Source organism: Chiloscyllium plagiosum, chromosome 31 (assembly GCF_004010195.1).
Source record: "Chiloscyllium plagiosum isolate BGI_BamShark_2017 chromosome 31, ASM401019v2, whole genome shotgun sequence".
Lineage (NCBI taxonomy): Eukaryota > Metazoa > Chordata > Chondrichthyes > Orectolobiformes > Hemiscylliidae > Chiloscyllium > Chiloscyllium plagiosum.
In genome coordinates this window covers 957,211-972,812 of record NC_057740.1, presented here as the reverse complement: position 1 = coordinate 972,812, position 15,602 = coordinate 957,211, and the positions used below count along the sequence as shown (strand labels likewise).

The following is a 15,602-nucleotide window of genomic DNA, read 5'->3' as shown; positions in this document are numbered from 1 at the left end:
GGCAGCAATACCGGAGCCAAAAAACGGTGAGCAGCACGTAAAGCGTTGTTTAGAGCAACACAGCAGCTTTACAAAACCAACTGGCGCCAACTAGCTCGCGAGATCATGGGGGCGCCGACCTCATCCGCTTGTCCTCTCTCAAAAGAGGAGTTGGAGACATGTTTCCGTGAGAAACCGTCAGCACCAAATAAAAAATCAAACATAAATAAGTGTGCCCCATACACTGGCAAAGTTGATGACGGGTGCTTGATGAAACCCATCGAGGTAAAGGAGGTTGACGCGGCCATCAAGGGGATAGACAAGAACAGTGCTGCTGGACCAGACGGCCTGAAACTGCAGGACATAAGAACAATCCATGAGCAAGAGGAAACCCGTCTACCCCGCCTCTTCTCCCTGTGGCTAAAGTCAAGCACGATACCCGATTCAGTAAAAAAAGAGTCGAACGGTCCTGATTCCTAAATGTAGGGGTTCTGTGATTTGTTCATTCGTTCGGGCAAACCCTTACTACCTTTTCAGATAATGCATAATTTAATACAGGTTTTCAACACCGGGTCTATCAGTTTAGGCTTCATCTGTGGGCAGCGAAAGGCAAATTAAAGATGAGGGAAACAGGTCCATTGGGAGGGCCCCTCTTCAGAATTTGACTGAGTGAGGCATCAAGGATTCTGAGCATGGACACAGACTCCCAGAAGCTCTGGGAAGGATGGACTCACGCTCTTGTCCTTGGTAAGGATTACAGGCAGAAAGCAGGGGAATGGGGTCGTGAAACATATTAGCTGCATCAAATAGTGCAGCACACCTGAGTGGCCAAATGGTCTCTTTCTGCTCCCATACATTATGGTCTTCTGAATCTGTCAACCGTTCCTGGGAGGGTTATGTCAGCAAGCTATTTCCTGGAGATGCAAATTTTCTAATCCCACTGTTTCTACAGCTTGCTTTACCCTCTGCAATGGCTATAGTTTGCACTGGAAACATGCTTCGTTATTCTAATCAAGACTCTGCTTTTCAGAATGATATTTCAGCTTTTAAATTTTCATCTGGAAGCTTATCCTTGATTTTTCTCTGTTATGGTGTTACTGTTGCGTTTGTAACACCAATCCGCAAGAGATCCCTTTTCCTCGAACCTTTCATGTCTTAAAGGTGAAGGCTATAAAATCTAAGGGTGTAAATTGGCTCTTCAGTCCACTGAATCATGGAATTATGGCTAATCTGAATTCTCGACTCCACTTTACTGTATTTCCCCATCATTTACAGATTAAAAATCTGACTCTCTCTATTTAACAACCCAACCTCAACAGCTCTCTGCTAGTCATTCTTCCATTTATTATCTTAGATGCACACCACCATTTAACATGTCACCTGTAAAGGAACAATTGACAGCACTAACTCAGTACCCCTGTATCCCACAAGGGACAGGGTGAGATAGGGAAAGCTGACTGACACTCTTAGTCTTTGTAATGTCTTGAGACAAGATCAAAGGATGATAATGTACTTCCATCTGAATGCATTAATATTGATCAAGTGCTGCAGCTGGCACAATGATTGGTTTAGAGAGTAACTATGGATTGTGAAGAATCTGATCTAAGTCCTCCCACCAGTCTCTAATGTAGATCAAATCATTGTCACATGTAAATGGTTACAGCGATGTAATAAAAATAGTCTTACTACCTATAATACTCTTCCAGTTATGATGTGGAGGAGCAGGTCTTGGACTGGGGTAGACAAAATTAAAAATCACACAACAGCAGGTGCTCCTTCGGCAGCGCTCCGAAAGGTAGTGCTGCCAAATAAACCTGTTGGACTATAACCTGGTGTTATGGGATTTTTAACTTTTCTAATTAGATCAGAAGGTGGCCATTGTTAATACACAAGGCCACTTGGGTCCTGGATAAATGAATTAGTGTATTAGTTACGTGAAGCCAATGACATCATGTAAAGCACTAGCGACACAATCTTTTTATAAAGATATTTTTATTGAAAAGGAAAAGGTTTTGGGATTTTTTTACAAAATTACAAAACTAATACAAAATAGTGTAACCACTTTACAATATAAATTGAGAAAATTAACGACTAATCTCATTACTAACAAAAAAACAAAAAAAAGGGTAAGTAAATAAATAAGCATTCAAAATAAAATTATATCAATTCAGGGCAACTTTTCATGCACAGGGTGGTACATGTATGGAATGAGCTGCCAGAGGAAGTGGTGGAGGCTGGTACAATTACAACATTTAAAAGGCATCTGGATGGGTATATGAATAGGAAGGGTTTGGAGGGATATGGGCCGGGTGCTGGCAGGGGGACGCGATTGGGTTGGGATATCTGGTCGGCATAGACGGGTTGGACCGAAGGGTCTGTTTCTGTGCTGTACATCTCTATGACTGTATGACTCTAAATCATAACAAGACCCGTATTTATATGGGATTCTTCCTCCTGGGGGCCCCCAAACCGACCAACATCATCCTCACGGCTAAACAAAGGCCCAAGACAGTAAGGCCAATACATCTGCATCGGTGTAGTTCAAGAAGGCCGCCATGTTCGATAACATAATTCCGTTTTTTGGTGCACCATATTCGTAAGGAAGTCCAGGGAAATATGTTCCATAACTATCCTATGCCAGTTCGAAAATCCTAGGGGACTTTCCCGATACCCGGCTTGCTAAAATATTTTTACTTGCACAGAAGGAGAGGATAGTAATCAGTTTCTTCCCATATGCATCTAACAGTCATATTTCTAAATCAGGAACAATTTGCACTCTGACAGAATGTGGTGCATTATAATTGCTCAGACAACTTGATTGTCAGTTGTACCTAATGACGAAATTTCATTCCAGGTGTAGTGGGAATTTAGAGTACGAATGGGGAATCACAAGGAGGCTGTGGGCAAGTTACTGTTTCAGCATAAAGTGGCAAGGGTCACAAATTACACAAGCAGGAGGCTAGAAGAACACAGCAAGCCAGGCAGCATCAGGAGGTGGAGAAATCCTTGTTTTGGGTATAACCCTTTTTCAGGAATGGAGGTAGGAGTAGGGGAAGCTGCAGATAAAGAGGGGTGGAATTATTATGGGTGGGAAGAGGGGCATAGTGGTGAGGTAGTGATAGATGAATACAGGTGGTGGGTACGACCTGGTTAATCGATGGGATGGATGAATCCGGTTGGTGTCTGGAAGGAAGGGTCGGTAGGTGGAATAGAAGGGAGGAGGCAGGGCTGGAAATGGAGTCAGGGGATGGGAAGGGAGGTTATTTGAAATTGGAGAACTCAATGCTGGGTTCTTCGAGCTGTAGGCTGTCCAGGCAGAAGATAAGGTGTTGTTCCTCCAATTTGCGGTTGATTCACTCTGGCAATTGAGGAGGCCGAGGATGGACATGTAGGAGACAGAGTAGGAAAGGGAATTGAAATGGGCGGTGACCGCGAGGTCAGGTCGGTCCCTGCAGGCCTGGTTGAGATGCTCAGCAAAATGTTGCCTAAGTTTTCAAATTAGTCCTCACCCTCAATAACGTTTTCTTAACCCTTCCCATTTCCTTCAAATCCAGGAAGTGGCCATGGACGCTTGCATGGACCCTAGCTACACCTGCCTCTTTGTAGGCTACGTTGAACAATTCCCCTTCAGCACATACACAGGTACTGTTCCCCAACTCTTCCTCTGCATTGATGACTGCATTGGTGCTGCATCCTGCACCCAAGCCGGAACTGGAGCAGTTAGAGCCATAGAGATGTACAGCATGTAAACCGACCCTTCAGTTCAACTTGTCTATGCTGACCAGATATCCTAACATTCTGTATCCAAATGGATAGTTCTCCCTGTGTTCCATGAGATCTAATTTTGCTAACCAGTCTCCCATTGGGAACCTTGTCAAATGCCTTACTGAAGTCCATATAGATCACATCCACCGCTCTAGTTTATCGACTTCACCAACAACTCCACCCTGCCTTGAAATTCACTTGTCTATCTTGGACACCTCCCTCCCCTTTCTTGACCTCTCGGTTTCTATCTACGGTGACAGTTTACGGACCAACATTACCTACAAACCCACAAGAGTCCCATAACTACCTGGACTACACCTCCTCCCACACCATAACCTGCAAAAGCTCCAACCTGTTTTCCCAATTTCCTGGTCTCCATCATGCCTGCTCTGATGAAAAGAGGTTTACCTCCCAAGACTCCCAGATGTTCACCTATTTTAAATAATGTGCTTTCCACCCCTGCCATCCAGACAGCTTCCACCGCACCTCCTTCATTCCATGCTCCATTGCTGTAAACCCCACCCTCCCCCACAAATATAATAAAGACAGGGTCCCCCAGTCCTCACTTTCCACTCTAAAATTCCACACATCCATGGCATCATCCTCAAACACTTCCACAACTCCAACTAAACTCTACCACCACTATTTTCCCCTTCCCACCCCTCTCTGCCTTCCAGAAGAACTGTTCCCTCCTTTTTTAACAACACCCTCCCCACCAAAACACTCAGCACCCACCTCCCGCACAAGTACCTTTGTTCTGGACCAGGCCACACTCCCTCAAAACATTCCAAGAAGGTAGCCCAGACCCTAACGTTTCTACTTGTTTTGAATAGGTATAGAGTGAACATTCCAGGAGGGATGCATCTGGTCAAAACCCCTTGGTTTTAAACAAAGCCGAATTTATTTACAGAGTACCAAATGAAACACAAACAAAAGAGAACAGAATACAGAATAACTTAACCTTAGATCCAAAAACCCAATCGGCTCCATTGCAACTTATTAATGCTGTTCTATCTAGCTGCAACATCCTCATACAAACCCCCTTGGCTAAAAAAGGTCAAGTCAAACAGGTACCAACAGGAGAGATATCAAGAGAGAGAGAGAGATAGATATCAGAGAGAGAGAGAGAGAGAGATAGATAGATATCAGAGAGAGAGATATGAGATAGATAGATAGATAGATAGATAGATAGATAGATAGATAGATAGACAGATAGATAGATAGATAGATAGAAAGAAAATCAGCCATGGAGCTGTTTCCTCGACCAGCAGCCTCAAAACTGACTGCATGCTAAAGCCAAACCAAACTAACCAGAGAAAAGCTGAGCTGGGTGAACTGACCAGTCCCCTTTCATTGTACAAGTTTTTTTTAATCAAAAAAACTTCAGATAGATAAACCCAGACATTTTGGAACCTGTGTCTTTACAACCCCTCTGGAAAAAAAACCAAGGACAACATAACCTTGTTAAAAGGACCAGCAACATCACACCTTTCCCTGCAACCGTAAAAGATGCAAAACCTGCTGGTACACCACCTCCCTCATCTCCATCCAGGGCCCTAACATTCTTCCAGGTGAAACAGAGGTTCAGCTGCCTCTCCGCCAACCTAGTTTACTGTATCCAGTGCTCTCGATGTGGTCTTCTCTACATTGAGGAGACCAAACGGAAACAAAGGGAACATTTCGTTGAGACTCTCAGCTGGGCCCACAGGGGCTGACCTAACCTCCCAGCCATCATGCATTTCAATTCCCATTCCCACTCCCTCTCCCCCTCCGACATGTCTATCCTCAGCTTGCTCCATTGCCGCAGTGAATCAGACTGCAATTTGGAGGAACACTTTATCTTCAACTGGGCGGCCTACTGCCTAGAGGACTGAACATTGAGTTCTCCGATTTCGAACAACCTTCCCATCCATCCCTGGACTCCATTTCTAGCCCGCCTCTCCATTCCATCCCTCCAATCGACCCTTCCTTTCAGCTACCAACTGGATTCATTCATCCCATCAATCAACCAGGTCATACCCACCACCTGTATTCACCGATCATTACCTCACAACTCAGCCCCTCTCCCCACCCAAAACCTACCCTCCCTCTTTTGTCTGCAGCTCCACCGAACCCCCCCACCTCCATCCAGAAGGGTTATAACCGAAATGTTGACTTCTCCACCCTGATGCCGCCTGGCTTGTTGTATTCTTTCAGCCTCCTGCTTGTCTACTTTGAATTTAAGCATCTGCAATTTTTGTGTGTCATGGGTCACAAATTAATATTTGGCAATTTGCAATTCAACCTGATGCCTTAAAGTAAGCTGCTTTATTTTTTAACATCAATGGCATTCATTCTACACACTGCCAAGTTTCTCCAGCACTGAGTCATGAACACACACCCTTCATAACTTCAGGCTATTGGTCTGACCCAGCCCATGTAGGTCAGGAGCCAAATGGCTGATTGAAAAGTGTGCATTACTGAGCACCCCACGCTCAGGAACCTCTGATTTTAAAAGTACTTGGACACCTATTCAGGGCTCGTCTTAACATTTTCTACTTTTTCATTCCCACTAACTCATTCAGCGGGTGATACTCGACTCAATACCAGCTGCAGAAAGCAGTCCTGAAGCAGTCAGTTATTAGAAGCGGAATCCTCACCACAGCTCATTTTGGTGTAAGATCCATCAGGTAGATTTTCTGTCACCATCCTCTTTCCTGGGAGGAATCTATAGAGCCACCTTGGTCTCTACATTAGAGGAAAACTTCCTGGAGTTAAATGAGATGACACTTGGCTTAAACACAATATCTTTCTTGCTCCACCTACTGCAGACCTAGTCTAGCAGTAATATCCTTTAGGACTTGATCAGCAGTCCTACTGCCAAGCCACTCTTTGTGGACGACATTGATATTCCTCACCCAGGGTACATTCTATACCGTTGCTAACATCTTTGATTTTTCCAAATGGTGTTGAACATAAAGGACTATGGATGCAGTAGCCTAGAGGTGGGCATAGGACATGTTATTCAGCAGGAGGTGGTTTCCTTGCCTATGCTTGATTTGATGCCATGAGACTTTGTGTGGAGTAAGCCTAGGATAGCTCCCTCTTTACTGTATACCACTGTGCTGCCAGGGAGACAGGATATGCCCAGGGCTGGTGATAGTGCCATCCAAAACATTGAGGTATGATTCTGAGAGTGTGAAACAATTAGGCTGTTTCTTGACCAACCATCAGGCATTTCTCCCAGTTTTAGCACTAGCTGTCAGCTATGAAAGGCTGTGCAGGGTTAATAGGGCTATGTTTGTAGATTGGCTAGTGGAAATGAGAAACCAATGTTCTTTGTTTTGTTGCTGAGTTTATTTTTGTCTCATCTCTCCTTAAAATAATTTAGAGAACTCTCACCAGAATGTTATGAATTCGCCCAGGTATCCAACAATACAAACCAGTACCAAGAGAAGAGTCCCAACTTTATTAGGAACAGAGTTACAATAACCATCACCAATCAGCTCCTGAAGATTGCAATACTTCCCAAGTCTCTTGTAGATCTATGCTGTTGCTCTCTCCCTGGCTCTGCCAAGCTGCTTTCCTCTTTCTCTCCATCATCCTGCACCCCTCCTCCCCACCCCAGTCACCTGATCTCTTCTGCTTGCCATGTTGGTCTCCTTGGTAGGTCTCAGACAATTCCAACAGCAACTTCAAGTGAACCCTGTTTAATGACTTTATTTTCTGGAACTTTCTACAATTCTGGCCAATTGGAGATTGATTAATCATTTACAGTAGTCAGTTTTTTGGATGACATGCTACTGTCAGTTTCTGGATTTTTTTTATTTCAAAAATATGCTTTATTCATAAAATACTTTAATGGTCTGTACAGTTGGACATGCCATACATATGTAAACATTCCATTTGTTTGCATACCTAAAACAGAGTAATCATTCCTATTTACAGGTCGGTACGATTACATTTTTCGCTGAGGCGTCGGCAGAGCCCAAAAGACTGCGTGGGCCCCCTATTCTTCTTTAGGCAGGCAGATGTTACACGTTGGTCTTTCCCCATCGCGCCTTGGCGGCAGCTGCCCCAAGCTTCAGCGCATCCCTCAACACGTAGTCCTGGACCTTGGAATGTGCCAGTCTACAACACTGAGTCGGGGTCAACTGTTTCAGCTGGAAGATCAACAGGTTTCGGACCGCCCAGAGAGCGTCCTTCACCGAGTTGATGATCCTCCAGGCACAGTTGATGTTCGTCTCGGTGTGCGTCCCAGGGAAACAGACCGTAGAGCATGGAGTCCCGTGTCATGGCGCTGCTCGGGACGAATCTCTACAAACACCACTGCATTCCTCTCCAGACTTCCTCTGCATAGGCACATTCCAGAAGGAGGTGTGTGACAGTCTCGTTCCCCCCCCCCCCTGCAGCCGCTTCGAGGGCAGCGTGCGGTACGGCTGAGAGTCCGGGCGTGCATAAAGGATCTCACAGGCAGAGCCCTTCTCACCACCAGCCAAGCTATGTGTTGGTGCTTGTTGGAAAGTTCTGGCGATGAGGCATTCTGCCGAATGGCTTTGACAGTCTGCTCAGGGAACCGCTCACTAAGATCCGCCCTCTCCTTTTCCCGAAGGGTCTCAAGGACACTACGTGCTGACCACTTCCTGATGGACTTGTGGTCAAAGGTGTTTTTCTTCATCAACTTCTCCACGAAGGACAGGTGATACGGGACGGTCCAACTACTCGGAGCGTTCCGCGGCAGCGAGGCCAGGCCCATCCTTCGCAACACCGGGAACAGGTAGAACCTCAGTACGTAGTGACACTTGGTGTTCGCGTATCGGGGATCCACGCACAGCTTGATGCAGCCACACACAAAGGTGGCCATCAGGGTGAGGGTGGCAATGGGTGTATTTCTTCCCCCATTGCCCAGATCTTCGTACAGCGAGTCCCTTCGGACCCGGTCCATCTTTGACCTCCATATAAACTGGAAGATGGCCCTGGTGACTGCAGCGGCACAGGTTCTGGGAATAGACCAGACCTGTGCCACGTGTAATAGCAATGACAGTGCCTCACACCTGATGACCAGGTTTTTTTCCGCACGACGGAGAGCGACCGTAGCTTCCATTGGCCCAGTTTCTGCCTCACTTTGCTGATACGCTCATCCCAAGACTTGGCGCACAACCCAGCCCTCCCAAACCAAACGCCCAGCAACTTCAGGTGGTCGGTCCTGACGGTGAATGGGATCGAGGATTGGTCAGCCCAGTTCCCGAAGAGCATGGCCTCGCTCTTGCCTTGGTGTCTGATGCCTGTTCGAACATGAGTCTGCGTACGGACAGTGGATGCGAGCAGAAAATGGCAACGTCATCCATGTACAGGGAGGCCTTAACCTGCAGGCCCCCACTGCCAGGAATAGTCACCCCTCTCAGGCTCGCATCCTTCCTGCTGGACTCGGCCAATGGCTCTATGCAGCACACAAACAAGGCAGGAGAGAGGGGGCAGCCCTGCCTGACTCCAGATCTGACTGGGAAGCTATCTGATTCCCACCCGTTGATTGAGACTGCACCGACAATGTTGGTGTAGAGCAGTCTGATCCAATTACAGATTCCCTCCCCAAAGCCCATTTTGGAGAGAACATCTCTCATATACCTGTGTGATATCCTGTCAAAGGCTTTCTAACCTTTGACGATTTGCATTCAACAGTGAGATTGGTCTCTAATTTCTGAGTTCCTCCCTCTCCCCCTTCCACTTGTAGAAGAGGGTGATGATGCCTTTCCTCATGGATTCACTCATGGTACCTGCCCGAAGCATACTGACATACACCTCTAGCAGGTCCTGGCCATCAAGTCCCACAGAATGGAATAGAGCTCGACTGGTAAGCCGGCGCTTCTGGGAGTTTTATTCTTGGAAGGACTCGAGGGCCTTAGTCAGCTCGCCCAGCCTCTCGTGTGTTCTGTCATCCAAGACCTCTGAGCAGTACAGTGGCACAGTGGTTAGCACTGCTGCCTCATAGTGCCCGAGACCTGGGTTCAATTCCCACCTCAGGCGACTGACTGTGTGGAGTTTGCACGTTCTCCCCATGTCTGCGGGGGTTTCTTCCGGGTGCTCCGGTTTCCTCCCACAGTCCAAAGAATTGCAGTCAGGTGAATTGGCCATACTAAATTGCCCATAGTGTTAGGTATGGGGTAAGTGTAGGGGTATGGGTGGGTTGCGCTTTGGCAGGTCGGTGTGGACTTGTTGGGCCGCAGGGCCTGTTTCCACACTGTAATGTTGGTTGGTTTCTGGATGTAGCAAGAATCAATACCTTAGATCAGGGCCCTCCTTTGCTCCATGGATAAGTTATTGGGGTATATCTGTCATGATAACTTTTACATGATATTGATGCTAATGGCATGTGGCTGCTGTGTGAGATTGGAGAGTTTGACTTTGCCAGTGTACCCAGCATCCCTTGCTGATGGGCCAAGCTAATCATCTGCATTTTTAGGTAGGAGGCTACTACAGCTGAATAGCTTACTCAGGCAAATGACACCAGCCAGAGAACTCTCCCCTAGTTACCTCCTGATTTTCAGGGACAGATCCTCAGTGCTACAAGTCAAAAAAGGTAGGACAAAAAAAAAGGATTGTCTCACCCTGAGCACTGAAATTTTTTTTTTGATGTGGAGTGTCAGAACCTCAACCAAATCTGTAGACATGAAGGATTGTGAAGCCACCTATTAACATTCCTCAACCTCAAATGCAATGGCAGGTGTGTTCAACTATCCATTCTGAACTATCTTTCAAAGACCATCTTGAAATAAATTGCTACTAATTCTCACATTCAAAAACCAATCAACTCCCCTTATTCACAAAAGCTGGTTAAATTGGCACCTTGTTTAAAAAAGTTACCTGGTTTTTGGGAAGAATGTCCACATGAGGGAAGGGGTTATTGTTAAAGAAGAAGATCATCTGTTCAACAAAGGGGGTAGAGTCATAGTCATATGTACAGCATGAAAACAGACCCTTTGGTCCAACTTGTCCATGCCAACCAGCTATCCCAACCCAATTTAGTTGCACCTGCCAGCACCCCTGGCCCATATCCCTCCAAACCCTTCCTATTCATAAGAATCCAAATGCCTCTTCACTGTTGCAATTGTACCAGCCTCCACATCCTCTGGCAGCTCATTACATACATGTACCACCCTGTGTAAAGTTGCCCCTTAGGTCTCTTTTATATCTTTCCCCTCACCCTAAACCTATGCCCTCTAGTTCTGGACTCCCCAACCCCAGGGAAGAGACTATTTATCCTATCCATGCCCCTCAATTTTGTAAACCACTATAAAGGTCACTCCTCAGCCTTTGATGCTCCAGGGAAAACAGCCCCAGCCTGTTCAGCCTCTCCCTGTAGCTCAAATCCTCCAACCCTGGCAACATCCTTGTAAATCTTTTCTGAACCCTTTCAAGTTTCACAACATCTTTCTGATAGGAAGGAGACCAGAATTGCACACAATATTCCAACAGTGGCCTAGCCAATGTCCTGTACAGCTGCAACATGACCTCCCAACTCCTGTACTCAATACTCTGACCAATAAAGGAAAGCATACAAAATGTCTTCTTCACTATCTTATCCACCTGCAACTCCACTTTCAAGGAGCTATGAACCTGCACTCCAAAGTCTTTGTTCAGCAACACTCCCTAGGACCTTACCATTAAGTGTACAAGTCCTGCTAAGATTTGCTTTCCCAAATGCAGCACCTCGCATTTTCTGAATTAAACTCCATCTGCCACTTCTCAGCCCATTGGCGAGTAGATAAGGTTCATCTGTCTGCACCTGGAGCTTCAGTAATTTGGAAAGAGCCTGCCTGACACTCATTAGGTGGAGAACCTCATGCTGGGATCTGATCATACAGGTAGAATCTCATGCCTGCTATATTTAGCATGGTAGCCTTGCCACAAAAGGCTGAGGGGACAATAACCAGACAGTGGTTTTTGCCGACAATAGCAAGAACTGTTGCGTGATTCACTATGAGCCCAGTTATACATTCTGCTTTTGGACAATCTCATGGCAAATATGACCTTGAGATGTACAAGCAAAAGACCTGTATATAATGAATGATTAATTCCAATCTGTGTACAGAAATGCAAGGTGCACCTATGAATGGCACCAATTGTACAGAAAATTATGAATAAAGTATATTTTTGAAATAAAAATCTGTCAGCAGGTGATGAGGGATTGTGACCTGACATCATTGGCATAAACTATCCCCATTCACCTGGTAGGTAACATTGGTGCCTTGACAGCAGCATGGATGGCAGCTGTTGTCACCTACATAGAAGGATATCCTAACCAGATCTACAGCTGGATTATGGTGAACAGGGAGATGGCATGGGGCAGGGTGACACTAGGCACATTAGACACAAGATGGCCACGATTACAATATGAAGAGAAACAGCAGAGCACATATGGACAGTGTCTGGGGCCAGAATGCCAGCACAATAAACTCATCAACTGGATTGAGTGTAAAGTGGGAGGAGGGGGAAGAAAATATGCATGAATAATGAACACTGCCTAAAGTGTCTGGGCCCAGCCAACACCTCAGAAATGCCAAGAGTTTGATAGACTCAATACAAAATGCTAATGCCAGGGCTGAAGTATAGTCCTCTTCAGGAAATGAAGAGCACCCATTACTACAATGGATTTCCATGCCTACACAAACTGAAAGACTGTTGAAACTATGATTCTGCAAGGATTACCATAAACAAACCATGTTACAAGTCAGTAAACTTTTACACATCTTGTCTCACAAGATGTATAAAAAGTTTGACATGTGCTCTGGGTTGACAGAAGACTTGCAGCTAACCACTTAGTGTCTCCCCAGAGCTCAGTTTATTGCACAAGGAAATACCAGTCATTGAGCCCTGATTCTGACTCAGACTGGTGTTTTCCCTCCAACAATGGCATTCCCAATGATAGATGCAAATTCGGATTAAGTGCCATGGCAGGATTGCTGTGCGCTAGTATAACCAGAGGGAAAATCAATTGATGACAGCCAACTTAATGCTGGAGATCCAAAACCAGGACATCTACAGATTCAGGATATTTGGTAGAAAGTGACCCAGCTCTGAAACCCTGCATATCACTAAGACATGGCTGTAATGGAGTAGCTATCTTCTGCATGGAAACTGGTGATTGCAGGTCAGAGTCAGATGTACAGCACAAAGACCTTTTGGTCCAACTCCATGCCAACCAGATATGGTAAAATAATCTTAACCCATATCCCTTTAAACCCTTCCTATTCATGTACCCATCCAAGATGGCTTCTAAAGGCTGCAATTGTACCAGTCTCCACCATATCCTCTGACACTTGGCCATACACACCCTCAGCATGATGTTGCTCATTAGGGTAAGATTTAAGTGCCTTTTAATCTTATGCCCTCCGACTCCCCACCCCAGGGAAAAGACTACTTATCCTATCCATGCCCCTCAATTTTAAGCCTTTATGAAGTCACCCCTCAGACTGACTCCAGGGGAAAAACAGCCCCAGCCTATTTAGCTTCTCTTTATAGAAATCCTCCAACCCTGGCAACATCCTTGTTAATCTTCTGAACCATTTCAAGTTTTGTAATGAGACCAGAATGAACCAATATTCCAGAAGTGACCTAACCAGTGTCCTGTACAGACAGGACATCCCAACTCAATGCTCTGACCATTAAGTAAAGCATACCAAACACCTTCACTATCCTGTCTACCTGGGACTTCAGGTCCCTTTGTTCAGCAACACTGCTGAAGACCTTACCATTAAGGTATACAAGTCTTACATGGATTTGCCTTTCCAAGTATAAAAATGCAGCACCTCATTTAAAACTCCATGTCATTCCTAGACTCATCTGATCAAGATCTTGTTCTGAGGTAACCTACACTATCCACTACACCTCCAATTGAGAGGTCATGTGCAAACTTATGTTCACATCCAAATCATTTAAATACAAAAAGCAGTGGACCCAGCAAAGATCCTCATGGCACACCACTGGTCACAGGTCTCCAGTCTGGAGTAACCCTCTACTACTGTATTAGTGTCTTAGAGTTTTATCCAATTGGCTAGTTTGCTCTATTCCAGGGAATCTAAACAGTCAAGCATGAGGAACCTTGTCAAACACTTGACTGAAGTCCATGATTTGAAGTCCACAAAATAATGTAGGAAATGGTAACTGTTTTGATTAGGACTCAATACAGCTCCCAAACATAAGGCAAAGCTAGAAAAAAGGTAGAAGTTGGTATTCGTTGATTTGGCAGCGGTAGTAAATAGCTGTAAACCAGGATGGGGATAATTATGTAATAAAGACAAGTTACATATGGAAGTAGTGTACAGTGCCCCTCTAGTGGACCTTGTGGCAAGGTGGAGCATAAAGGGATGATTATTTAAGGCACAAGGATGATGGAGGTGACTTTACACCAAGCCTGGAATGTAGAAAGAGTAATGGGCACCCAACTTGGGAGGCCTCAGCATAACTGAACTAACTTTCATTTTAAAAACAGGATGCATTGAAAGCTATGAGCAGGCTGTATACTAGACTGGGCATGGAGCCATGGGGAAAGACCATTCCTGCTGCTCCTTAGTGGTCATGGTATTATGCATTAGTGTGAGTAGCCATTAAGCTTGAGGGCCAATACATGTATAGAAGCTGGGTTGATAAATTCAGGACAGATCAATAAAGTGCTGTGGCAGACATCTAAAATATCCAATGTAAGCCATCCTAGGATGACAAGTGTGCTGGATCCACACTTTGAAGGGAAAGATGCGCAAGGAGAAAAATAGTGTGCAAAGGTACATAGCAATCAGGTTTGGACTGAGTGGAGATTAGAGGGTACCAAACAAGATAGCAACAAGTTTCCTTTGTCTCATACCTCATCAGGAATGATCTGGAGACTGGATGATGAGTACTTTGTAGATCTCAGGATCCAGTGAGACATCCTAGAATGGATTTAAACTAGGAAGTGGTAGTAAGGAGAAAAATGCAGAGATGAGCAAACAGTTAGAGCTACAGGCTGGGAAGTGTCCAGGTCCTGAGAGCCTTCACCTTCTGGAGATGTAGAGGAATTGGTTTTAATTTCTGAAATAGCCTTCATTTGAGAGTTTAATATATGCAACTAATTCAGAAGGAATTAATCTGGAAGGAAGCAAAAACTACAGGCTGGAAGACCGATAAGCACATCTAGGTATTATCCTGTGGGGAAGAATTAGGGCAGCTAGAGGTTTAAGATCAAACCCTGATATGGAGTGTTATGAGGAAACGCTGGACATGCATTTAATAGCATGGAATCTCAATGAAATTGGGTGTGTATTGTCTAGTTGACTGAGGAGATGTTCCCTCTTGGGTGGAGATTTCAAATTGGGGCTTGCCATTTAAACCTAAATTTCCCCTCCCTAATTTAGGATCTCTAGAACATTCCCTGATGAGTTAGTCAAAATCCATCCACACCTGCCTTCAATATTAGTCATCCAAGTAAGTAGTGGGTGAAAACATTTCAGGGTAAATAGGAATGATATTCAAGGGGAGCATTATCAACCTTTGTATTCAGTGGCTAAGCAGGTCAGAACACTACTCTGGTTCCAATGGAGGCCAAACTATTGGATTGGTTCAGTTTGCTTTGGAAGATTCCAAAAATCAGTTCAAGTAACTGAACCAAGCTGACTGAAGTGGTCTGGTGTTTGGTGGATTCTGGATTGGATCTAACGACATAGCTACAGTTCCCATCAATCCCTCACCAGCAACAGAATTTGCTGATATTTGCTCTGACAGTTCAAGGACTCAGAACACATTTCCCCATCTGGTTTATTTCTGTTCAGGGCTTACAATTCACCACATGGAGAAACAGCAGCAGCTCTTGCTCTCTTCATGTACACTGCAACCATCACTACCAGCAG

General features: G+C 45.2%; 1 pseudogene; it reads right to left on the bottom strand.

Moving 5' to 3' along the window:
* Positions 1-561: 561 nt before the first annotated feature.
* The window catches only part of LOC122565532, a 24,106-nt pseudogene continuing 9,065 nt past the window's right edge, over positions 562-15,602 (bottom strand).